At 43.0% G+C, this 24807-nt stretch overlaps 1 long non-coding RNA gene across 1 annotated transcript in view; it reads left to right on the plus strand.

Annotated features, from left to right (window-relative positions):
- The window catches only part of LOC122462751, a 34537-nt gene extending 12791 nt beyond the window's left edge, over window positions 1-21746 (plus strand). The window contains exons 2-3 of the long non-coding RNA XR_006285498.1: window positions 9120-9251; window positions 21584-21746. This is a non-coding gene — a long non-coding RNA (uncharacterized LOC122462751). The remainder of the gene's footprint in view (window positions 1-9119; window positions 9252-21583) is intronic.
- The last annotated feature ends 3061 nt before the right edge of the window (window positions 21747-24807 follow it).

Genomic DNA, 24807 nt, shown 5'->3' on the forward strand with positions numbered 1-24807 from the left:
CTAGCCATCCTCATCTCTTGCCTGCCTGGCAGAAGATGGTGCAATATGACTGCTAGCCATCCTCATCTCCTGCCTGCCCGGCAGAAGATGGTACAATACGACTGCTAGCCATCGTCATCTCTTGCCTGCCCGGCAGAAGACGGTACAATACGACTGCTAGCAATCCGTATTGCCTGCCTGATCACCATAAGACGGTTCAATAGGACTGACTGCAGGACTAAAGAGAATGACCTGGTCAAGTCACCAAAAATTTAGTCCCTGCGCCCATGTCTGCCCAGGCGCTCCCAGCCGACGTGGCCAGGAGCACCTCGGACACGACGAGGACGGGTAACAGTCATACTGCACCGTCTGCTGCCAGAAGGCAATGGGTTGCTGCTACTGTGTAGCAATGCCATACCGCGTCTTCCAGCACCCAGGAGACATACGGTGACGGTTACCTGAGCGGGCTCCATGCTTGCGGTGGTATGGCGTCCGCACAAGTAACTCAGGAAAAAAGGCGCGAAACGATTGTCTGCCCTTGCCTTCACGGAGGGAGGGAACGGGGGCCGGACAATATGTACCCAGAACCACCCGCGACAATGTTTTAGCCCAATCAGAGTGCTCCATTGTGACTGCTCTGGACAGCACTCTCAACTCAGATGCACGATTGTTTGCCGTTGCTCTGACGCAGGGAGGGGCGACTGAGGACACGGCTTAGAGGGTTGACTTCACGGAGGGTTCCAATAAGAAATGGTGCACCTAAGTTATTGTTCTTATTGGAACAAGGAGGTTAGCGTGGCCTCTGATTGATACATGGCTAGATTTAGCTCGCTGCACCTTCTCTGTGAGTGACTGCAGTGTGACCTAGAGGAATGAGTCCCCTAGACAGGAGAGGAGGCAAATGAGTACAAAACAAATCTGGTCTATTTCTTGTTTTGATCCACTCCATCTATCTTTTACATCTTTGGCTGGCAGCAGACGGTGCAGAAGGACATATTGCCTACCTGCTCACCATAAGATGGTTCAATAGGACTGACTGCCGGACTTAAGAGAATGACCTGGTCAAGTCACCAAAAATTTAGTCCCTGAGCCCATGTCTGCCCAGGCGCTCCCAGCCGACGTGGCCAGGAGCACCTCGGACATGACGAGGACGGCTACCAGTCGTATTGTACTGTCTGCTGCCAGAAGGCAAGGGGTTGCTGCTACTGTGTAGCAATGCAGAACCGCGTCTGCCAGCACCCAGGAGACATACGGTGACGGTTACCTGAGCGGGCTCCATGCTTGCGGTGGTATGGCGTCCGCACAGGTAACTCAGGAAAAAAGGCGCGAAACGATTGTCTGCCCTTGCTTTCACGGAGGGAGGGAGGGAAGGGGGGACTGACGATATGTACCCAGAACCACCCGCGACAATGTTTCAGCCCCATCAGGCATTGGGATCTCAACCCAGAATTCCAATGGGCAGCGGAGACTGCGGGAACTGTGGGATAGCTACCCACAGTGCAACGCTCCGGAAGTCGACTCTAGCCTCGGTACTGTGGAAGCACTCCGCCGAGTTAATGCACTTAATGCACTTCTGTGGGGACACACACACTCGAATATATAAAACCGATTTCTAAAAAACCGACTTCTATAAATTCGACCTTATTCCGTAGTGTAGACATACCCTAAGATACAGTAGAACCTCAGAGTTATGAACACCAGAGTTACGAACTGACCAGTCAACCACACACCTAATTTGGAACCGGAAGTACACAATCAGGCAGCAACAGAGACTGCTGCCCCCCCCCCCCCCCCGCCCAAAGCAAATACAGTACAGTACTACTAAAAAAAAGCGAAAAATTAAAAAAAAAATAAGGTAAGGCAACTGTTTCTGCACTTGTTTTAATTAAGATGGTTAAAAGGTTTTTTTCTTCTGCATAGTAAAGTTTGAGCTGTATGAAGTCAATGTTCAGTTGTAAACTTTTGAAAGAATCATAGAAGGTTAGGGTTGGAAGGGACCTCAGGAGGTCATCTAGTCCAACCCCTTTGCTTGAAGCAGGACCAATCCCCAATTTTTGCCCCAAATGGCCCCCTCAAGCATTGAACTCACAACCCTGGGTTTAACAGGCCAATGCTCAAACCACTGAACTATCCCTCCCGCCAAACAACCATAACATTTTTGTTCAGAGTTATGAACAACCTCCATGCCCGAGGTGATCGTAATTCTGAGGTTCTACTGTACTCTGAACTATCCTTAACAATCAAAACTAAATGACATTCATCACAGTAAGTGAACAAAGTACATTTCTTGCTGCAGTGTATTTTTTATTTTGTTTATCCTTGCATGGGCAAATTTGAGTACTCTGCCTGAAGCGCTGGCCTGGCACTGTGGGTTTCTGCAGAGGAAAAGGCTTCTCCAACCTCAGGCCTGGAATAACTTTCACTTTCTCTGTAGGTATTAGGATGGGTGTATGCATTAGCACATGCGATGGTTCGCTGCAGGAAGCTGCTATAGAGATCCTGCCCCCTGTATGTGGTTCCACTGCAGGCAGGCCTTTCCAGCTCTTTGGAAAAGGGAACAGGATTTGGCATCTGTTTGTTGGTGGAAGTATCACACTAATCATTAGTGTGAACTACCCATCATATTTCTAATGCCCCCATAACTGTAGTGTCCAGACTCCAAATACAGAAATTACAACCTTGCGTTCAGCTTGATCATAAAGTGACCTTGCTCTTCACTACTCTAAACTCAGCCTCTATGACTCAGAATACTCACACAGTACTTAATGTCTTCTCTTGTCTGTTTTCATGATCAAAGGATGCCAAGAGGTATTTTGCACTGTGCTGTAAAAGTAGTCAAGCTTTAGCCAGGCTCACTCTAATCTCCAGGAGAGAGTTCCATTCCTGTTCTCTCGTCATTGAGAATGCCCTGCTCCAATCTCTACAGAGCTGAAACCTGCCCTCTGTCAGCTTTGGCGTCCCTGCAGCTGCCTGGCAAGTGTACTGTGTCATAACGTCTGGCTATTGCCAAAATGTGTGTGACCGCTACATCTGTCTCTTGATTTCAGACTGAAAGGTAGGACTGACCAGTCTGGGACCTCAGAAGAAATAAAGTGTCATGATTTGGGTGTTCATTGGCACTCTCCAGTGCCCACATTTAAATCCCCTTTTGGCCTATCACTGCAAGCCCAAAGCCTTGTGACCAGCCTTTCATTCTTCTCCCAGTGGGGATGGAGTGGGACAGGCGATGTGTATTATGAATGAATGTTGGCTTGATAGCAATTTGATTTTGCTTTTCTGCCTGAGGCATATCACTCTCATAAGCTTTCCAGTGGAGAACTTTATTATTTCATCAGTCAGAATAATTTTCATATGACCAGAAAATGGCTGAAGCCAGAGATTTTTCCTGTCAGTGTTGGCACTGTATATTTTTTTCAGTCAAACAATCATGTGGCCACATAAAAACCAGTCTTAAAACACAAGTGCAATATCTGCTTAAAGTGACAGGATGAGAAGCAGAAGTCTAATTTTTCTTTCATAACCCTTGCTCTTCTTTATTTTTCCAAGGTGGCTAAAAGTCCAGGTAAAGTTCATCTTCATCAAAAGTCTCTTTTGAAGAAATACTGTTAAATTCCTGTCATCTTTAAGGCCACACTCTGGTTTCTTCTATTATATTTTTTGGTGAATTTAGTGCCTGTGAAAGAGGTCAGATTGCAGCTATACAGCTTAAAGTCTTATCTTCCCCTGATGGGCAGTGGCAGTGCAAGCTTCCCCCAACAGCCAGCCTTAGCAATGTGTGGCAACGATCCCTGAATCAGAGCGGAATTCAGTCCTCAGCTTCTCCTCAGGCTTCCAACAAGTTGCCAGTTGGTGATGCATTCTGTGATGGTGAATATTTATCCCCAGGAACTGGACTGAGAACCAGCACAATAATTACACACCCGTCACCAAGCAACCATCTAACTATATTGTCTCTTAGTCATTACTGAAATGACCTTACTTCGAAAAGAATACTACAGACCTGATCCGTTAAGCACCCTCAACTCCCAAAGAAGTCATTTGGGTTTCACACTGACATAACTACTGCCTCCAGAGCAGTTGCCCCCTGATTTACAGTAGTATGAGAGAGAAGAATCAGTCCCAAAATATTAATATGAGACAAAAGAATGCAACTGTTTGTTTTAAACCTAAAGTATAGAGTTAAGGAAATATGGGATAGAAATATAATTCAATTTGCACCTTCAGGGCAGAATGCTCATTAAGTAACTCCTAGACCAAATAGTAGTATGAATAGGGAGATAAGGTGAGGAAGTCATTGGTCTGGAAATTCTTCAAAGGGAAGGAGGAGAAATTGATTTTAAAACCTGAGCAAGATAACAAAGTGGTATCTAATGCCTCCACATGCCTAAGCGAGTCTTTTCTGAAATACTCTCGTTCTGTGTTCTAAGTCAGAGAAGCACAGTGGGTGTGAAGGGAGTTGACGGATTTCAAAGGGAATATTAATTAGAAATGAATTGACTATACATGCAAAGATGTATTTAAACCAGGATATTTCCAAAGGGAATTAGCTGCAGTCACACATTTGCTAAGAACTAAGATAAGGTACCCAAACTGGTTGCTTTCAAGGTAAAAAGATTTTTTTTTTCCCCAAAGGCGCTCACTCCACTTGCGTCTCAAATGGCCAACCCTACTCTAGGTAACTGCAGAGATGCTGGGAGGGCTTGTTTGCATGCCAGTAACCAGAATGCTTTGTGCTTACAACTACTGTGCAGCAGGGCTGCTGTCTGAGTTACAGGAACAGACTGCTAGGTTTGGCAGGAAGGGGTCAATTGTTTCCTGGGTGCTTCCAGCATCCAGACCCTGACTTTTTATTACCATTAGTTAACATGAAGTAGCAAGAGCTGTGTGCCTGGGGTGGGGGAAACCCTCTTGTTCTTGGTGAAGGAGGAGCTAACATCAGCTCAGGTTCCCCCTCATCTCACACCAGTGCTGTGGGGGAGGAGGAGTCCAATTAGTTGCTTTAAAAAAATTAGAGAATGCGTGAGAGATCGGATGACCATACGTCCCATTTTGGCCAGGACAGTCCCATTTTTAAGCTCTGTCCCTGTCATCCCAATTTTTTTGGCAAAACTGGGCTGGCCCAGTGTGGGTGGGCAGCAGCAGAGGATGCATGAGGAGGAGGAGGAGGAGCAGAGGGAGGATTCAGGCTGGCCCTGGGTGGATGGCACGGGGGCTTGAGCTGCTCTGTGCACGGGGAGTAGTGGGAAGCCTCAGGCTGGCACCACGCTGGCAGGGGGGCTAGGGCTGGCCCCCTACATTGCTGGGGGAGAGGACCTCAGGCTGGCCCTGTGCAGATGGGAGGTAGGAAGGGCTCAGGCCAGCCCCATGTCAGGGGCAGGGAGCGGGCCTTGAGCTGGCCCCTGAGGTGTCTCATTTTCCCTTTGGGAAAATATGGTCACCCTAAGCATAGGAACATTGGGAAAGCCACAGGAGTTGAGAAAGCCATTGTGCAGGAAGGTTGGATAGCTCTGGGGTTTGGTAAAGGGCTATGGAGCCTTGTAGAATTACTTTATACAGTATCAGAGTTGAAACATTATGAAATCCTAAATTCTTCCCTTCGTGTGGCCAAAACAAAATGTACCTGCAACTGGCACATTAATGCCTATGGAATTTTCCATTTGAGGTGAAAATAAGTTTTTGTGCATATAGTTTAGGAAAGCAGACATGCCCCTATGTACACAGTCTGGGGCACAGACTTCCACAGTTCTGTCTGGAAAAGCAGGCAGGTATGGTTACCCCAGGGAGACACCACAATGCACAAAGGACATAAGAAATTGTAGAGCTAGGGAATGCCGTTTGATCACAGCACATCTGTTCCCTTTAAGATAACACCATGTAGCAAGCTATGAAAACAACACCCAGACCTTTCATTCTATCCCCACAGCTCAGACACCGCCCTGTTATGAAATAGCTGTGAACTAGAAGAGTATTGTAGGTAATAACATGTACATGATCACCAATGGTTTTTGTAAAGGGAAATCATGCCTCACCACTCTCCTAGAATTATTTGAGGGGGGTCAACAAGCATGTGAATAAGGGGGATCCACGGGATTTAGTGTACTTAGATTTTTAGAAGCCTTTGCCAAGGTCCTTCACCAAAGGCTTTTAAGCAGAGTAATCTGTCATGGGATAAGAGGGGAGGTCCTCTCATGGACTGGTAACTGGTTAAAAGATAGGAAACAAAGAGTAGGAATAAATGGTCAGTTTTCAGAATGGAGAGAGGTAAATAGTGGTGTCCCCCAGGGGTGTGTACTGGGACCAGTCCTATTCAATATATTCATAAATGATCTGGAAAAAAGGGGTAAACTGAGGTGTCAAAGTTTACAGATGATGCAAAATTACTAAAGATAGTTAAGTCCAAAGCAGACTGTGAAGAGTTACAAAGTCTCACAAAACTGGGTGACTGAGCAACAAAATGGCAGAAGAATTTCAATGTTGATAAATGCAAAGTAATGCACATTGCAAAACGTGATCCCAACTATAAATATAAAATGATGGGGTCTAAATTAACTTTTACCATTCAAAAGAGATTTTGGAGTCGTGGATAGTTCTCTGAAAACATCCACTCAATGTGCAGCAGCAGTCAAAAAAGTGAACAGAATGTTGGGAATCTTTAAGAAAAGGGATAGATAAATATCATATTGCCTCTATATAAATCCATGGTATGCCCCCATCTTGAATACTGCGTGCAAATGTGGTCGCCCCATCTCAAAAAAGATATATTGGAATTGAAAAGGGTTCAGAAAGGACAACAAAAATGATTGAGGATATAGAGTAACTTCCGGATGAGGAGAGATTAAAAAGATGGGGACTTTACAGCTTGGAATAGAGACAACTAAGGGGGGATATGATAGAGGTCTATAAAAGGATGACTGGTCTGGAGAAAGTAGATAAGGAAGTGTTATTCACTCCTTCTCATAACTCAAGAGCTAGGGGTCACCAACTGAAATTAATAGGCAGCTGGTTTAAAACAAACACAAGGAAGTATTTCTTTACACAACGCACAGTCAACCTGTGAAACTCTTTGTCAGAGGCTGTTGTGAAGGCCAAGACTATAACAGGGTTCAAAAGGGAACTAGATACATTCATGGAGGATAGGTCCATCAATAGCTATTAGCCGGGATGGAGTCCCTAGCCTCTGTTTGCCAGAAGCTGAGAATGAGCGACAGGGGATGGATCACTTGATGGTTACCTGTCCTGTTCATTCCCTCTGGGGCACCTGGCACTGGCCACTGTCAGAAGACAGGATACTGGGCTAGATGAACCTTTCGTCTGACCCAGTATGGCCGTTCTTATGTTCTTAAACATTCCCCTTTGTAACTCTCAGCCCACCAGCCAACATGAATACCTATAGCCTGTGTTGTCACCACCCTTTGGTTTGAATGGCAGTCTTCTAATACATACTCAGTGTCAAGTTGTAATATACTGGCCGTGCAAGGAACTGTTACGGATATTACCCTCTAGCTCACAGCCTGGCTAAGGGGTCTGCTAATGCTTCTAGCTCTAGGAGTTCTACTTTTAGTTGAAGGTCCGGGATTCTAGTCCCAGATCCTTCCACCCATGTATCTGTGTATTTTATAAGTACAGCTGGCCAAAAAATTTCCTATAATTTTTTTCCCACAAGAAAATAAAAATGCTGATTTGTTGAAATCAAAACTTTCTGTGCAAACATGTTGATTTTGACAAAAATTTCATTTAGAAAAGAAACCAAGTGTTTCAATAATGTTGAAACATTCCATTTTGACCTTACTACAATGGAAGGTTTTTATTTTTCATATGGAAATGACTGTTTTATGTTAAATTATATTACAATTTAAAAAAAAAATCAAAGTTTGAATGTTTTTAATTTACCCAAAATGTTTTTTTTAAATGTCATGTTCTGGGATATTTCTTGGGTTTGCTCTGATTTGGAACAAAAAAATTTGGAGATGTCAAAATTTCCCATGGAATGGAGATTTTGAGTTTTCACCAGCTCTCTTTACACAGTAATGGCGTATTGGGTTGCAACACAACATCCTCCTCCATGTCTGAAAGGAAGTTCCATGTACGTGTTTCCCCTCCATTAATGTTAATGGGAGTTATGTGTGCCTATTGAGGGGAGAATAGCCCTTAATAAGCAATTACATGAATTGCTTTTTTTTAAAACTGAAGGTTTAGCTGACAGACACAAATAGGGAGCTTCCAGTATTTCCAGGACTCTCAATTTTATTCCAAATCTTAGCATATTTGGTGATTTTCTTAAAGCCCCAGCTCCTGGCTTCATGGGGTTGTGGAAAATCTCAGTTTTCATTAAAAAAATTTTTTTTAGCTCTCATAGTTGTGGAGAAAAGCTTGAAAAAGGGACCCAAGTGAATACTAAAGGCTCAGAAGTCAATTGAAAAAAAAAATGTATGAGCCTTAAGCCAAACTCATGATTTTTGAATGCTTGGGACTGGTAATGTTGGCCAAAGGTTTTAACTGCATCTGAACTGGAACTCGGAAATAGGCCCCTCTCCAGTTTTGGCTCTAACCCATAACCATAACGAAATTCAAAAGGATGGGGTTTGGATTCAAAGAAATGAATCAGAACTCCCTCCCTGTGAAAATTGGAAGGAGGTTCTGATTTTGGTTGTCTCTCATCAGAGTGGAGTTGCTTTAACTCCACAAAGATGTTGCTTCAATACGTGTATACTCAGGAAATTATAGACCAGCGAGTTTGACCTCAATTGTAGGTAGGATCCTAGCGACATTAATAAGGGATGAGATCACAAAACATCAAGAGAAATATGAGTTGATTAAAAACCAGCCAGCTGGGCTTCATCACAGATAAATCTTGTCAAACAAATGTGATGGGGAATTTTTTTTTTTAAGGCGATAATGCACTGAGCAGAGAGGCAAGCGGGAAGCGATGGACACAGATTTCAGTAAGACATTTGACACAGGGAGGCACAGTAGACTAATAGATAAGATTAGTAGGTACGGAATGTGCCTGGGAGATGGAGAGAAAAATATTATTTTGCTGTGCTATAGAACCGATCATGAGAAGATTTCAGAACACTGCCCCAGCAATTAATGTAATCTCATCACACTCTGTGGTAATTGAATATTATTTCTGTTTACAGATGGGGAAACGGAGGCATGGAGAGCTTATGCAACTTGCCCAAGGCAACACAACAGTGCTATAAATAAAGCTGCCTAGATCCTTCCATCCAAAGATCTCACAACACATAGTAAAAATTATCTAGTTTGTTATGGTAGGTGTCACTTTTATTCCTAGTCTTCCAAGGTGTCTTTCGTAGCCTGTGTTCAGACTTGGGAAGACATCCTGTGTACTACTTTTTGGTCATGCAAGAATCTGGGTAAAGGAAGATGTGTGAGTAGGAGAGTTTGCTCTCGGCCTTGGTAACTGATGGGAGTTTGCTTTTTGGGAACCGGGCATTGTTGTCAGTCAGGCTGATATTCCTGAAAAAAGGGATTGCCTGCATGCTGTTTTTGACCACCTTTGTTCCAAGACTGGAAAATACGTGTAAATAAAAAAAGTTACCCACATTCCTCATCACTGATTTCTCCTCCACTGGAAAATCAATCTGCAAGGCCCTGAATATTTTCTACTGCTTGACAGTGAGGCTACAATATCATAATTTTATAGATGGGGAAACTGGGATGTAAAGCGATCAATAGACCCAAGAATAAAATGCAGGATAGAGCTATGGCTCACACACCCCTGATTTAAAAACTAGACCACGCTGTTCCAGAGCTCTGAATAGAGCACTGGGGGCAGATCCAATGCAATCTTTACTTTGAGTTTTTTAACTCAAATTAAGAAATCAATCTCTCTCTTTTTTCAGTGTAGACATACCCTAAAAGTTGGGTACAGTAAGTGCTTGATTGCTGCTGACTTGCTTTCATCAGTATTGTTAAGAAACTGTAACTGCTCTGCAATTCCTTTCTTTAGAAAGGGGTTCAAGCTTCAAAGTGGGAATCCAAATCCAAATGTAAATTTCAAACACCCAGACTCAGAGGTGGTTGAGATTCAAGATTTTGGTTTGGGCCCATCTGTGGAAGTTTAGAAGTTTTCCTAGTTCCTAAGAATCTGACCTCTCAGAGGACTTGGGGCTCAGTCCTTCTCCCGTTGGAGTCAATGTGACAGGTGCAAGCCCTTGGGGAAATATCGTTTACCCCCTTCATAATGTTATGGGTCTGTCTTCTTCTAGGCCTAATATTTTTTCTGCTTTATTTTCTAAATGTAATGGTCTAGTGGGTGCCAGATGTGTCCATGTACCAATCCTGGATTGGCCATTGACCTGCTTAGTGACTTCTGAACCGATCTGTGCCTATCTACCATACAGTGTTCATAGCGCATGTTGATGATGGAAAGTGCTTTAGAAAGGATCTACCACCTGCCTCAGCCAGCTTGCTAGCCTATCTCCCATCTGTAAAAGTATAAAACAGTCCAAAAGCTGACTCTCCCCTACCCGTTGCAGTCAATTCCACATTATTTTTATTTAATGGATCAATTCTCTATTTTCCATTGTATTTACTGATAATGTATTTGTAGATTTTTTAAATTATTTTTAGTGAAGTATTCCCCAGGTTGGCATCCAGGGGTTCTTTCTCCTTCACTACTTATCCTTTTAACACATCACTGCTTATTTTTTTATAGATCTTTGCCCATAAAATACTTGATATTTTAAAAAGCTATCAGCCTATTGCTTACTCTGATCTATAAATCCCTGTGGAACTGTGCTTGTTACTGGAGCTCTTTTCATTGATTAACTTGAATGAATCTCAGCTGGATGCCTGCCAAGTATTTCTTTAATATTTCCCACTTGCCTGTGGCAGATCCTATTGAAAAGTCACAGGACTGGTAAAGAGGGAGCCACAGGGAAAGGACAGGAATCCTTATCTGAGCTGATCCAAACATGTAACCTAATGGAGGTTTGGTCTGAGGGATGGATTAGGGTTCTAACAGCTAGTTCTACAGTGACTTCTCCAGTCCTGATATGCAGGAGTGACATACTATTCTGGAGATCATCCTGGGTAACAGGAAGACTCATACTAACAAACTAGGGAATCCGGTAACTGCTAGACTGTTCCCAGCTCTGTCCCCAACCTTGAGCAAGTCATTTCACTGTCCTTTAGCTCATAGTTTCCTGATCTGTAAGTGGGTATAAGGACTGATCTCCTCCTTTGTAAAGTGGTAAAGTTCTCTGGTTGAAGAGTGCTATATATCAGCATTATGTGTGTTCTAGCACTAATAGGGAGAGTGAGATTTTTCACTGAAATAAGTCTTCCTCTGAGGGGCTTGAAGGCTTCACAAACATTAATTAAGCCTCAGTCTGAGGTAAAGAAATCGCATGAGCAGTGTTTAATGGCTGGAGAAATTGAGACAGAGAGAGGTTGTCACTTGCCAGAAGTCACACAGAAGTTTAGAGGCAGAGCTTGCACTAGAAGTAAGGTGTCCCAGTTCACAACCCCCTTGTTCTAACCACCATGTGTGCAAAGACATCCTGAGCATGCTGCACAATAGGCAGCAAAACACAGGTCTCTTTCAAAGGGCAGGAAGAAATGTCTGTGTCAAATGAAAATGAATTAACAGCACAGGTGGAGGTTCACAAGGAAAAAGGATTTATCAAATAGTTCTACAGAGGTGATAAACATTAGGGGGAGTCTAATGGAGCAGAACTTTTAAGGGAAAAACTATGAAAGAGAGAAACCAATTTCAAGGTAATGCCTTTTATATTTATATAGCTTCTGAAATGAAACCTTGATTTTGGCTTTGGTTGATGGGTAGTTTTGCCCACCTGGCCGATCCTCTGCAGACTTCTGTGCTTGGAAAACTAAGAAGCTGTTTGCTGTTCTTGGAGGCAGCTTGTTTTAATGAAGTAGTGTTGTCTAGAAATTAGAGAAGGTGACTGAGAGCCAGGAATTGTTGTGAACTAAACTCACCTCTGCCACTGTTTCACAGTATGACTTTGGGTAAATCATTAACCCATCTGCCAGCCAGATTTTCAGTGTATGTGCATACAACTGCATGTTTAATGTGTACAGGCATTTTTTGCACACACTATCCCATTAAACAGCCAGTTGGATATGTAAGTGACTATTTGCATGTGCAGTTGCAATAGTTATGCATGAAAATGTATGGACATTTTTGCCTATGTAAAACATTGGCAAAGTGTCTGTGCATCTCTTTCTAATGACTAGTCCACTATAAGTTAACAGGTTACTACTACCACCCCCCAAAGGCTTTACTGCATTGGCTCATATAATAGAGATTTATGCTGCAATGCTGAAGCCTAAATTCAAGCTGTGCTGATGACCCACATAGGCAATACTGAAAGTCCTTATAATGGTGAAAATAGCCCTTAGCTACCTACGTTACAGTGGGGTTCTGAGATTCCATTCATTAATGCCTTTATGGTGTGGTGACATGCTATATATGTGCTAAGTGTCGTTACTACTGGCCCTGCAAGTAGGTGCGATTATCTTTTATCACTACTGGGCCTGAACCCCCCCCACAACATTATATTATCCCAACAGGTAGTCTAAACATAGGCTTTCTCCAGTACCCCAGCATCTGCCTGCAGGGAGGAGATAGTCGGCTGCATGTGGTACCCAGCCTTTTGCTGCCTAGAGATATTGTCAGTATCAGAGACAGCTGTTTGGCCCACACTCCACATCATTAATCCTGGTTACCCTGGAAATAGTTCCCTCCTGATTGTCTCCGTGCTTCCTTGTATGCTGAATACACCACTGGCTAATTTTTCATTTGCCTGCAGGACAAGCCTCCTTTCAGCTCAGACAATACAGACTCAGTCATGTAGCTCTGGGCGCGCAGCGCTGCCGCCTTGTATTGCTCATGACTCCCCCCTTCCCCGCACAGCTGTCTGTCTCAGCCTGTCAGGATGCAGTGCTATTTCTAGTCACTTGCACATTCATGACACAACCTTCCTGTCTGTGTAACAGGTCTTGAGTTTCCATCTCCTGACAAAGGCCCCCCTGGATCTTGTGTTCCCACAAGCATTTGCACCACCTCACCCCACTTCCCAGAGCCTCTAGCATCACAGGTGAGTGACTGTGGGGACTGAGGCCTTGTCTACACTACTGGGAGCTCTAATTCCTCCTCTCCCGCCTCCTCCACACCTGTCGGGAAGCTGCAGGGAGGAAATCACATCTCACACATTGTGAAGGGTAAGACCTACCCCCCCGCCCGGAGTCTCCATCTTCTCCCACTGACACAGACAGATGATTCAGACCCATCTTTAGAGCGAATAGCTTTGCTCTCATGTTCTTTTCAATAAAAAATCCCCAGAGTTCTTTCACTAGGGGAGTCCCGGGTCCCTGTACTTTGTCACATTGTTTTGCCGCTCTCGTCTTGATTATTGATGAGAACAGTTTGTAGTACATGATGCTTTATTCAGCAGGAATAAGCTAGGTTTACATGACAGCATGAGCGGGGAGTAAGCGTCCCTGTCCCCTTTGCATGGGATTGGCAGTATGCTCCCCCTGCTTCGTCCACGCAGCCTGGCACCGATTCATGGTTCTGCAGACAATTCTCTCATTTGCATATAAACAAATTTTGTTCTTTCAGGCTTCACTACCTCATCGGCTTGCAATTTGCTTTTACGCTCATGCCATGGCTGTCAATTACTCTCTGTGTAAGCTAAACCTTGTTTCTCCTGCAGGGTCCCCTAATGACCCGTTTTAAACCTCTATCGCTGAGTGAGTGTGTGCTCTGATAAATAAACTGATGATGATAATAGCTTTCTATCCAGGGTCTTAAAACACATTACAAGCAATGCATTAAGCTTCCAACACCCACTGTGATGCAGGTTGTCATCAACCCATTTTACTGATGAAGAAATCAAGGGTCCGAGAGAATCATAACTAGAGATGGCAAATCCTAGCCCGTCTCCTGCCGCTGCAGAGTTATTTTCTGCAGGACATTTGGCTGTGCTTTGGGCAGTTGAGTTTTGAGTGGCTACGCCATCTCTTTACATTCCTTGTTATTTCCTTTTTGTCCCAGGCCGGGGGCTGCTCTAAGTTACTGCAACCTGTCTGGGCTGCTTATGGACCATGCTGCGGCACAGAATCTGTTGCATCAAGCATTATGAATATTCCCTTTCCCATCCCTGGCTCTGCATCAGCCTCAGGAATGCTCCTTACAGTGGGGCTTGCAAGAGGGAGCAATGTAAAGAGACATTATTGGCCCTATGCTGCTCCTCCGCCAGGGAAGTTCTTCACCCACCTCTTGTGGCTCATTTGTTATCCCCCATAAGCCACTAGAGCAGGAGCCAGCATCAGCCCATTAGTCCCTTTAATTTTTCTTCATAATTTCACTCCTCCAGACCCATAAGCATGTTCAGCTTAACTTGCTCAATGTCACTTGCTCAATGGAATCAGAAGCAAAGACAGGACTAGAACCCAGGAGTTCAGGCTCCCAGACTAACCATTAAATATCACTTCCTCTAAACATAAAATTACAGCATGCTTGCTTAAAAAAAATCACCCCTCACATTAGTCCTTGTTATATTTTATAGCCAGTTTTATGTATGTACATAAAAAGACAATGAGTGATTTACTGATCCTTCAGTATTTGAACAGGGTATTGTTGTAAATTACTACAAGTTTATCCCAATTATACATTTTATATGACAGAGCATTCTCACAATCTTTTCAGCAAAGCCAAGTTCTTGTAGCCACAGGAGAGATTTTTATTTGTGGTTAAGTTCATAATGAGACCAAAAATGTGCCGTGTCTTTGCAAGACATCAAACTGGGATTTTTTTTAGTATTGTTTTCACTGGAGCTAAGATTCTTGATCAGCATTCCTGGTCTAGAAGTGTTCTGTGCTGTATGGGGCTGGTACTTGAAGGGAATTATTGTGTAGCCTTTTTCCTCTACTCAGGCTTTATAGTATACTGTACCTTCCCTTCCTCACTATTTTCACAGGCAAACGGTTCCCCTTTTCCACTTCTCATTCTCTGGTGTCTGAGAAGTGAGATAGGAAAGAACCCTCAGCACATTTGATTGAAGCTCAATGATTTTAAGGGGTAGCCATATTTCCAAATGTGGGAAATTTAAGTTGCAGCTACAAAATGTGCACACCCCCTTCAGCAAAAGCACATGTGACTCTCGAGATGCATATTTGTTTTAAAGACTCTTCTGAAAAATTATCCATAAGAGATGTTAAAGTACTAAATTTGTGCAATCACAGTCATTGTGGGTACAAATGATGCACATGAGCAGTTACAAAATCTGGATCTCAGTATTCAGGGTATTTAAAAGATGAAGCCTTTGTTTAGAGGTTAAGGGTAGAATGAAGAATTTTCAGCCCCGAGTTTTATTCTGTGGTTAAGTATTTTACCAATGGCCATGAGTCAGTGTATAGACAGGATTAGAACTCAGCAGTACCTAGTTCCCAGCTCTCTATTTAAGCTGCTGCTTTCCTTGGAGAACTAAGGTGTTCCTTAATGTTTCCTTCTGAGCATTTTACTGATTAGACCTTTGAAGACTGTGTCCTAATCTTTCACTTGTCCATTAGTCTAGAAGGTACCAGGAATGGCAAGAGTTAATTTCAAGACCTCCCACTCAAAAAATGTGCTGGTCTTTTGACAGTTTTCTAATGGAAATAAATGAGTTTCCTTTTTTAAAGTCGAACATCTGATCAGCTGAGTCTCTAGTCATGTGAAGTTCTGAGCTGTGTAGACTCAAATTTATTCTTTATGTGGAGGGTTGTACAAGTATCCCTGGATCTCTGAAAAATCCAGCTGTACTTGCAGAATGTAAGACTGAGGGCTGGGTGGTTTTTTTAATCTTTTTTTACAAGGAAATCATGTCAGAGACACATGGTTTTACTTAAGTTGCAAGTTTGGGGCCTGGAACATGCCTTTCATTCATCCGCAGAGTACTGAGCAAATCTATTGTGCTGTATAATATTAATTGTCTGAAAGGACCATTGTCTTGGAACAAGGCAGGGTTTGATATTCTCGAACTAAGTTTTGCTTTGGGTATTGAGAATTTCAATTGACATTCAAAGATCACAAAGTATGTACACACCTGTGCAAAGTATGTCCATGATTCTATACCCAGGCCAAGGAAAGCTATTGTCTAATGTTTAGGGCAGGAAATTGCAATTCAAGGCCCTGTTCTGTTCTCTATTCTTCACTGACCTTTTGTTCATTAATTTCTCCATCTGTAGAATGGTAATACTAACTTACTGAGAAAGCTGAAAATTAGTTAACGCTTGTACAGCTCTGTGTAAGCGCTAGGTAATACTCATCTTTAAATATATTAGTGGTATAAGTAGGTCAAGCACCCCTATAACATACTTCAGCCACTCTCATATGTAGTATCCTCAGGATGTAGACAGGGAAATGGAGCTTGAGCAAGATTAACTTGCTCAAGGTCACATAGATTCAGAATTCAGGAGTTTCTGGCTCTGAGTTTTGTGATAAGGCCACTATGCCACATGACCCTTTGTCTGGGGAGAATGTCACAGACAGCTATACATTAAGGCAACAAAAGACCTTATGTCCTGCACACATTTGTCCAGATACTGCATGAAAAAGCCCATTCAGATAAATAAATGCACAGGCCTATTTACAGAATAAAGAAATAGGAGGCTGCAATTTTTCCACATTGTTTCCCTAAAGTTAACAAAAAAGAAGCTACCATAAAACTTAAAACTGGTAAAATTTAGGAGAAAAATTGTTCTTGAAGGAGACTGAAGACTCAAGACTTTTCATGAGCAAAGATGCACTCTGCATTTTCACACTGCAACCAAATACATTCCCACCAGCCACAAGTACATAAAACTACAGAGACGTGATTACAATGTGTATCCATCCTAGTAGGCCGGGTGCAGGCTACAATAATTCTGCAGGCTATTTGTGTTATGCTGGGAAAGACCAGTTACACTCAAAATTAAAGCCAGGTAGGGGTAAACAAGCCTGTAGCAACCAAAGAGATCATTAGTGATTAATCAAATACTGTTACTCATCACTAATAAACCATTACGTAAATTCCCCATAGACATGGGAAATCTATAGATATCAAGCTAATCTCAGCCAACCTGATCAGCCACAATGTACAACCTTTTCTGACTTGTAGTGAATCAATGCTTTTAACAGTGACTAAAGTGCTTGCAAAGGAGTACCAGATAGCCTCATCTAATTTAAAAATAAAACATGTGTACAACCAAACCCCTGAAATCCAATAAATTCACAAATTACCTCCCAGCCATAACACTATAAAACCCCTTAATGCAATTCTGGGCTCCTCACCTCCTCCTGTCTTACACTAAAAATAAAATAAAATAAAAAGAACAAATCCAATAATAAACTGGGAAGAGGGGTCAGTAACACATGGAAGTCGAATAGCATTTTTATACAGCTAAAATGGCTTGCAGATGTGTGCAATCCATGCACAGATCTCTCAGTTCAGGAGCTAGAAGCAAGGAACTCTGCCTTACTCATTTAAGCAGCCCAGGCGGATTGAAGTGACTGATTAATTCACTCTCTGAATGACAAAACCCATAAAGGTGTGAGTTAGGGCTACAGTTTATTATAAAACCCTCCGCCAGAAGGCTGCTAACGTGATTTTATAATGAAACTTAGTTTGAGAGAAAGGATCAGCTCCAGAAATGGACTCTGCCCATAAGGATTTTTTTCATCTAGGGGACTGGATGGGTCCAAGGAATTGGTAATGGCCAGTGGAGTATCTGATCTTAAGACCACCAAGACACCTGTAGCCCAGGTCAGTATGGCACCAAAGTGTTACCATCTGGCAACTGTTTGGTGACCTTTATCCACACATCACCAAAAATACCATCATAAGTGATAGTAGGTGGCAGTTTCCAGTTGCAGCAGACAGGCTGAAAATTAAAGTTATAGACAGTTAGCTACCTTCTCCCTAAGAAACCCAGACAGGGAACATTGCACATCTGCTGTACCTGTTCTGGGAAATGACTAGAGGCCTTTAATCTCTAGGGCTGCATAGTACACTCTATTCACTGCCAACCCACGCCCCCACCACTTGCAGCAAAGCAGAGTATAATATAGCCTGAGCTCCCCCTACAGCTGTTCTGGCCCTGCAGTCATCCGCACCTTCTCATCACTCAACTCTCCAGCCAGCTTACTTTTAATCCTAGCCTTCCAGAGTAAGAAAGTCCATCAAACAGTACTCCCATCACCTCAAGCCAAGTCTTTTGCCCAGGTCTGGACTCAGTAGTCCTTTTACCTCTGCTCTCTGGGGTCCTCACTGGAAAAAGGTGGTGTGACCAGTGGGGGAACCCCTTCTCCCTCTCTTCTATGTTGCATCCCAGGAAGCCTCTATTAAGCTGGTAAGGTCTGTCTATTCAGCCCCCCTGTATCCTTCTGGAGCTTTTTCCTACCTCAGCCATCTATAGGTCTCCCTAACAGCTCCTTTCTGGGCTCACCACATAGCAACATTCTCACCCCCCACCCCAAGGAGTCAAGCTTCACCCTTCCTTCAGGGCTGTGGTTTGCAGGATTCCCCCTGAAGTGCTCCAAAGAATCCAGAACTAAAGATATAGACTTAAACCACTTCTGCCCTCACTGGATTTGAGCTTTAATACTTCCTGAGACCCTGCTTCTGAACTGAACACCAGCTCCCCAGGGCTGCCTCCCTGGAGTCATGCTCCTCTTTCAACACCCCCGTCCCAGAACTAACTAACTAACTCCCTCCCTTTCCATCCCATTCTATCTCATCGCTCTTCTTAATTATCCTCTTTCCTGATTTCTACTATTCAGAGTAGCTAGGGGAGAAAGGCCAATAGCAGCTTCTCCTCTATCTCCTTTCTCTTGTATCTTTTCACTAACTGAACTTTCTCATGCCTTTAAGGAAAACCTGACACCTTGCCAGGTGGATCTACTTACCACCACTCTTGCTGCCCTCAGGTGGGGATTATCAGGCTCCTGTTAACCCTTTCAGTACCAGTGGGGGGTTTGCAGCCCAGCATGGGCTGTCAAAACAGCTTTTTTCAAAGGTGGCTGATTTTGATCTCCAGCACCTTTCTCCAGTATTAAATTCCCTAGGCCAAAGTCAGACCAGGCTTAAGGTGCAACTTCACTGTAATCAAAGAAGATACACCCTCTTATCCCAGGTCTGAATTTGGCCCTAGGAATTTATTGGAAGACTATAGAGAATTATTTATGGAAATGAATTAAGTAACCAACCTCAACCAGAACACAGGGTGACCAGATCCTCAGCAGGTGTAAATCAGTGTAGCTTCATTGTATTCAGTGGAGTGGTGCCAATTTACACCAGCTAAGGATCTGACCCAGGGTGTCCATGTTCTGACAAGAGAGGAGTGTGACTGGTAAGAATCATTCTCCCACTTTACCATTGTTATTGCTGGATGCTGAGGGTAAAGCATTTGAACCTTTGTTTGGTGCTGGACACAAGCTCCCCACACAGGAAGTTTCATTCACTGCTTCACTAAAGTATCCAGCAGGGCATCTCTCCCCAACACATATAGTGGGCACTGCAGTGCACTACACTGCAAATTTCTTGTTTCGCATTCTGTTCAGTGGAAATGTTCCATAGCTCTAGTTACAGCTGATCTAGATGCAGATCAGATGTTCACACCTGTGGCAATTTGACTGCAAAATTGTGAGGAACCAGTTCTACAGCTGTGTCCTAAAGAAAACCACATGGGGTCATATTCTGATTTCCTTATTCATGCTGGGTCACACACTACTCCAATGATTCCACTGACTTCAAGGGGAGAATTTGTGAAATAAGATTAGAATCTGACCTATAGGAGCAAGGAAGACAACTGTTCATATCCTCCTCTTAGAGATCATTGCACAGATAGGAGAGTATGGGGATCACTGAGGGCAGAGTTTATCCTTCATGTTATTTCTTACTAAGGAATTCTAACTATTTATATATTTTTTTTAACAAAACAAGTTTAGATTCATTCATAGATTCCCAGGCCAGAAGGGACCATTGTGGTCATCTAGTTTGATTTCTTGTATAACACAAGCCAGAGAACTTCCCCAAAATAATTCCTAGAGTAGATCTTTTAGAAATATATTCAATCTGGATTTTAAAATGGTCAGTGATGGAGACTCACCATGACCCTTGGTCAGTTGTTCCAATGTTAAAAATGTATGCCTTATTTCCAGTCTGAACTCATCTAGCTTCAACTTCCAGCCATTGGATTATGGTATACCTTTCTCCGCTAGATTGAAGAGCCCATTATTTAATATTTGTCCCCCATGTAGGTACTTGTACACCGTAATTGAGTCACCCCTTGACCTTCTCTTTTTTAAGTTATATAGATTGAGCTCCTGGAATCTATCACTATAAGGCATGTTTTCCAATCCTTTAATCAGTCTCATGGCTTTTCAATGAACTCTCTCCAATTTATCAACTTCCTTCTTGAAATGTGGGCACCATAAATGGACACAGTATTCCAGCAGTGGTCATACCAGTGCCAAATACAGAGGTAAAATAACCTCTCTAAACCTACTGGAGCTACCCTTGTTTATTTATGCCAGGATTGCATTAGCTGCTTTGGCAACAGCATCACATTGGGAACTCATATTTAGCTGATTACCCACCCTGATTCCAAAATCTTTTCCCAGGATAGAGTCCCCTAACTTGTAAGCATGGCTGACATTCTTTGTTCCCAGATATATATATTTACATTTTGCCATATTAAACCAGATATTGTTTGCTTGTGCCCAGTTTACCAAGCACTCTACATCACTCTGAATCTGTCTTCATTATTTGCCACTCCTGCAATTTGTGTGTCATCTGCAAACTTTATCAGTGATGATTTTATGTTTTCTATCAGTTCATTGATAAAAATGTTAAAATGTGTAGTGCCAAGATCTGATCCCTGTGGGACCCCACTGAAGCAGACCTGCTAGATGATGATTCCCTGTTACAGTTACATTTTGAGACCTATCAGCTAGCCAGTTTGTAATCCATTTAATGTGTGACATGTTAATTTTATATTGTTCTAGTTTTTTAATCAAAACATCATGCAGTACAAGTGAAATGCCTTTCAGAAGTCTAAGTATGCTGCATTAACACTATTACCTTTATTGACCAAATTTGCAATTGCATCAAAAAAAGAACCTCTGTTCCTGTTTCAGTATTTCTATTACTGTGAATGATCTCTTGCTGTCTCAGTGGACCCTGCCTCTGGAAACTTCCCAGAAGATGATCCAGTGTGATAATGCAGAATAGGACTCCAAGTTTGTAGCTGACATTTAAATACCTGGGGCAGGCAAGGAATTTTCAACATTATTGGAAAGTTAATTCTATTTTTAAAACAAACAAGTCCATATGCATTTTTGCTTAAAGGGACACTGTTAATTTAAAAACCATGGTCCAGATCTTCAGCTAGTGTAAATCAGCGTATCTCCAATTAACTTAATGGAGTGAAGCCAATTTATACCAGGGTTTGGTCTCATATGTTGTACACAAACATATTTCTTGATATATTACTAATAACACTTTACATTGTTAAACATTCAAGAAGTTTAAAAGTCCAGGGTACCTGTTGCTAATCTGTGCTCTTTGTTTTGTTTTTACATCTCCCTCAGCTTGGACAATGAAAAGCAAAAAAGTCACTTTCACTTTTTTTGTAATCAATTTAACCTTCAGGTCTCAGTGCTGCAGTGTTTGGGTCTCAATTCTCTATGGGCAAGCTTATTCTTAAAAACCCCTGATTTCACTGGAAATTTTTAAAAATGTGAAAATGTTCCATTTGGTGTCAGTTTAATAAAATATCATTTTAATTCAAATTTTAATTTTGGATTGAAATTAAGTTGGCACTGTCCCTTTAAATTAATGTTTACCAAATTAATAGGACTTTACAACAACTTTGAAAGCCCCTCTTTATACACACACACACACACACACAAACACACACAAATAGTCTCTCCTTTGTTGTACACAGCATCACTAATCTATGAAGGTGGATGGTAGCTCTCAGTATGATTGTCAATCATGTGTTTACATTATATTTGACACAATTATTTTCATCGTGATTTACTCATCTTCATAATTAGACGTAAGGATTAGAAGATCTTGTATATTGCATTGGAGTCTTCTTTTAATGAGTCTTTGCAGTTGAATTGTCTCTCAGACACCTGCTTCGCAGTAGGGCTAAAAAGTGAATTAACTCTCCGTCACACCAATCAGGTATTTGCTTCTGTCATTTCCACCTGAATCCTCTTAGGCTCCTGCAATTGGGGAGCTCTCTGTGTTTGACAGAGGGCATCCTTCAACTAATCAACGTTCAACAGTTTCTTAACTGTCAGCCCTATGTAGTTACTTCTTTAAGAATCCATGAGACTCAGCAGCAGCCTGCTTCCCACCTCTCAGTGAGTGGGCAGCTGTAGATAGACACCTCCAAGCATCTCAGTGACCATTCCATGTCCCTATAATAACCTGAGCTGTGGTGATCTAATAAATAACACTTCACACTGGCAGGATTTTCTAATGGTTAGAAAAGGGAACTAGGAATACAGAGAACTGGGTTTATTTATGACTCTGCTGCTAACTCACTGAGCCACCTTGGGCAAGTCACGTCACTACGCCGTGCCTCAGTTTGCCTATTTCTAGAACAGGGATAATGATACTGGGACTGGGTGTATAAACCCCATACTGACAGAGAAGGGGCTTGGGAGGCTCTGTGTGCTAAAGTATCCATGCCCCTCTGGCCCTGCCTATCATGCATGGTAGGGAGGAGGCTCTAAAAGGAGTAAGCTGCAGAACACATTGGGGGAAGCCCTGAGAAGAGAGTGGCTAGAGTAGAGCTCCCGGAACATCAACCCTCATGCCAGAAACCTTCCAACTCTGCAAGGTGTCCAGAAAACCCAAGGGTAAGCCTGGCTCAGCTACCCACCCACCTGAAGTAAGGTGGTGCCTCAGACATTTTTGTTATTGGCCCCAGGAGGGGCTTTGTTTGTGTTGACCTGAATTTTTGCTTCCCCCCACCCCACACATCTAGAAGTAAAGTAAGCTAGCCCATGAGAGTGGGGCCAGTACCAGGACTAAGACACCTGGAGGATTCTGGGATGTCTGTAGAACTCAGCCCTGGAAGCCTCCCCAGTAGCTCTCTGCTAGCATAGCTCCATCAGAACTGTGCTGCCAGGGTCACCTGATGGCCATAGCTTCCCCTAGAATCCTGGGGGTAGGAACGGATAGTTGGAATAATACATTCTTGGGCTGTATTAATTTTTTTTCAAATATCTTCCATTGTGATGGAGTCGGGGAGACTATGTGCATTCTCCCAATCCTGCCTTCAGCCAGCTCCCTTCTGCCCCTTCCCACCCTAGCTCCTCTGCCTTTCCCCATGTGGACAATGGACCACATGGAGATCCTCTGCAGGGTCTGAGGAGAGGGCAGTGAATGGTGCCTAAGGGGCACCTGAACCACCCTGTCATGTGAAAGGGTTGACATCTCCATGTGGAGGAGCCTTCCACACATGAATATCAGGGGATGATGTTTTCCTAGATCACACTGCCTTCCCCATATTAAAGCACGTGCTACTAAGCCCATAGTTGTAAAACTTTTTTTGCCTGCCACATCAAAATGCAATTAATGGGACCCAGGAAGCAAACCTAATTCTCCCATGTAGACCCCTTGCTACAAGTTTACTGGGCCAGCCCTTGATTGGTGTCCTTTAAGGGTCTTCTATAAGTCCAAGGTATTGTCCTCTTGTATGGGATGTTCAGAGCCCATTTGTTCAGGAACTGACTTCCCCACTGTCCTGCCATTCTATTAAAAGGTTAAGCAAAAAGCTGTTATTTCAGCTGGGAGATTTACAAGGTGAGAATAAACAATACACAGTTGTTCTGGGGCTGTGAAAGGTGACAGCATTCAGAATTCTCCTTTTTCCAACTGAACACTTGAAAGAAACATCTGGTAGATGTAAAGATAAGGATGAGGTGAGACAGTCTCTCTCCATGCCACTTCTCTTTGTCAGTGTTCTATAGGCCTACAGCCAAGTGTCCTCTTGCCATAATGCCAAGATGGGGCACTGAGATATTATTATCCCATGTGGCATTGGCTCTCAGAAGTGAGAGGAGGGTGACAGGAAGAAGTCATCTTCATCAGTGACATCTTTGTGCTGGGGGAAACTGGTTTCTTTGCTATCATGGACAAGATGGTTTCTGGGACCAACTATTTTTTCTGGATCAAATACACAGACATCTGAGCCCAGAGCAATAGGAATTCTGACTCTGCAGTCATGATGGGTGAGTCTGCAAAGATTTCGTGTATGGGCTCAATTTGATTAAACAACTTAAAGTTGCTCTGCACCACTGGGGCTCCCCAACGAGCCCTGTAAATCTCTCTTCCAGCGTAAATCTTTTCTGTATCTAGGGATGCTGACATGGCCCTCTTTACCATGTAATGACCTCAGTGATGAATGGATTTTATCATCACAACACCCATGAGGTAGGGGTATATTAGCCCCATGAGGAAGTGAGGCACAGGTGTGTGGCAAACCAAGCTGGCACGGGGAAGCAATGAGAGCCAGGAATTGATATCTGATCTCCCAAGTACCAGGCCACTTTCCTACATGTCCATGCATAAGCGCTGGCTCCACAGGACTTGCTTTTTCTGGTTAAACCTGTTTCCAAATGAGTAGTGTTGGCATTAGCTCCTGGGGTTGGTAGTTGTATTGAAAGAAATGGAGAGTCCTGCCCAGAAATGTCTCCCAACATCTACATAAGTGCCAAGAGGCTGATTAATTCCTGTCAGCCTCATCTTTTTCATTCAGTAACCTCCACCACCCTAGCCTGGATTTTGCTGGTCA

This window comes from Chelonia mydas, chromosome 13, assembly GCF_015237465.2.
Source record: "Chelonia mydas isolate rCheMyd1 chromosome 13, rCheMyd1.pri.v2, whole genome shotgun sequence".
NCBI lineage: Eukaryota > Metazoa > Chordata > Testudines > Cheloniidae > Chelonia > Chelonia mydas.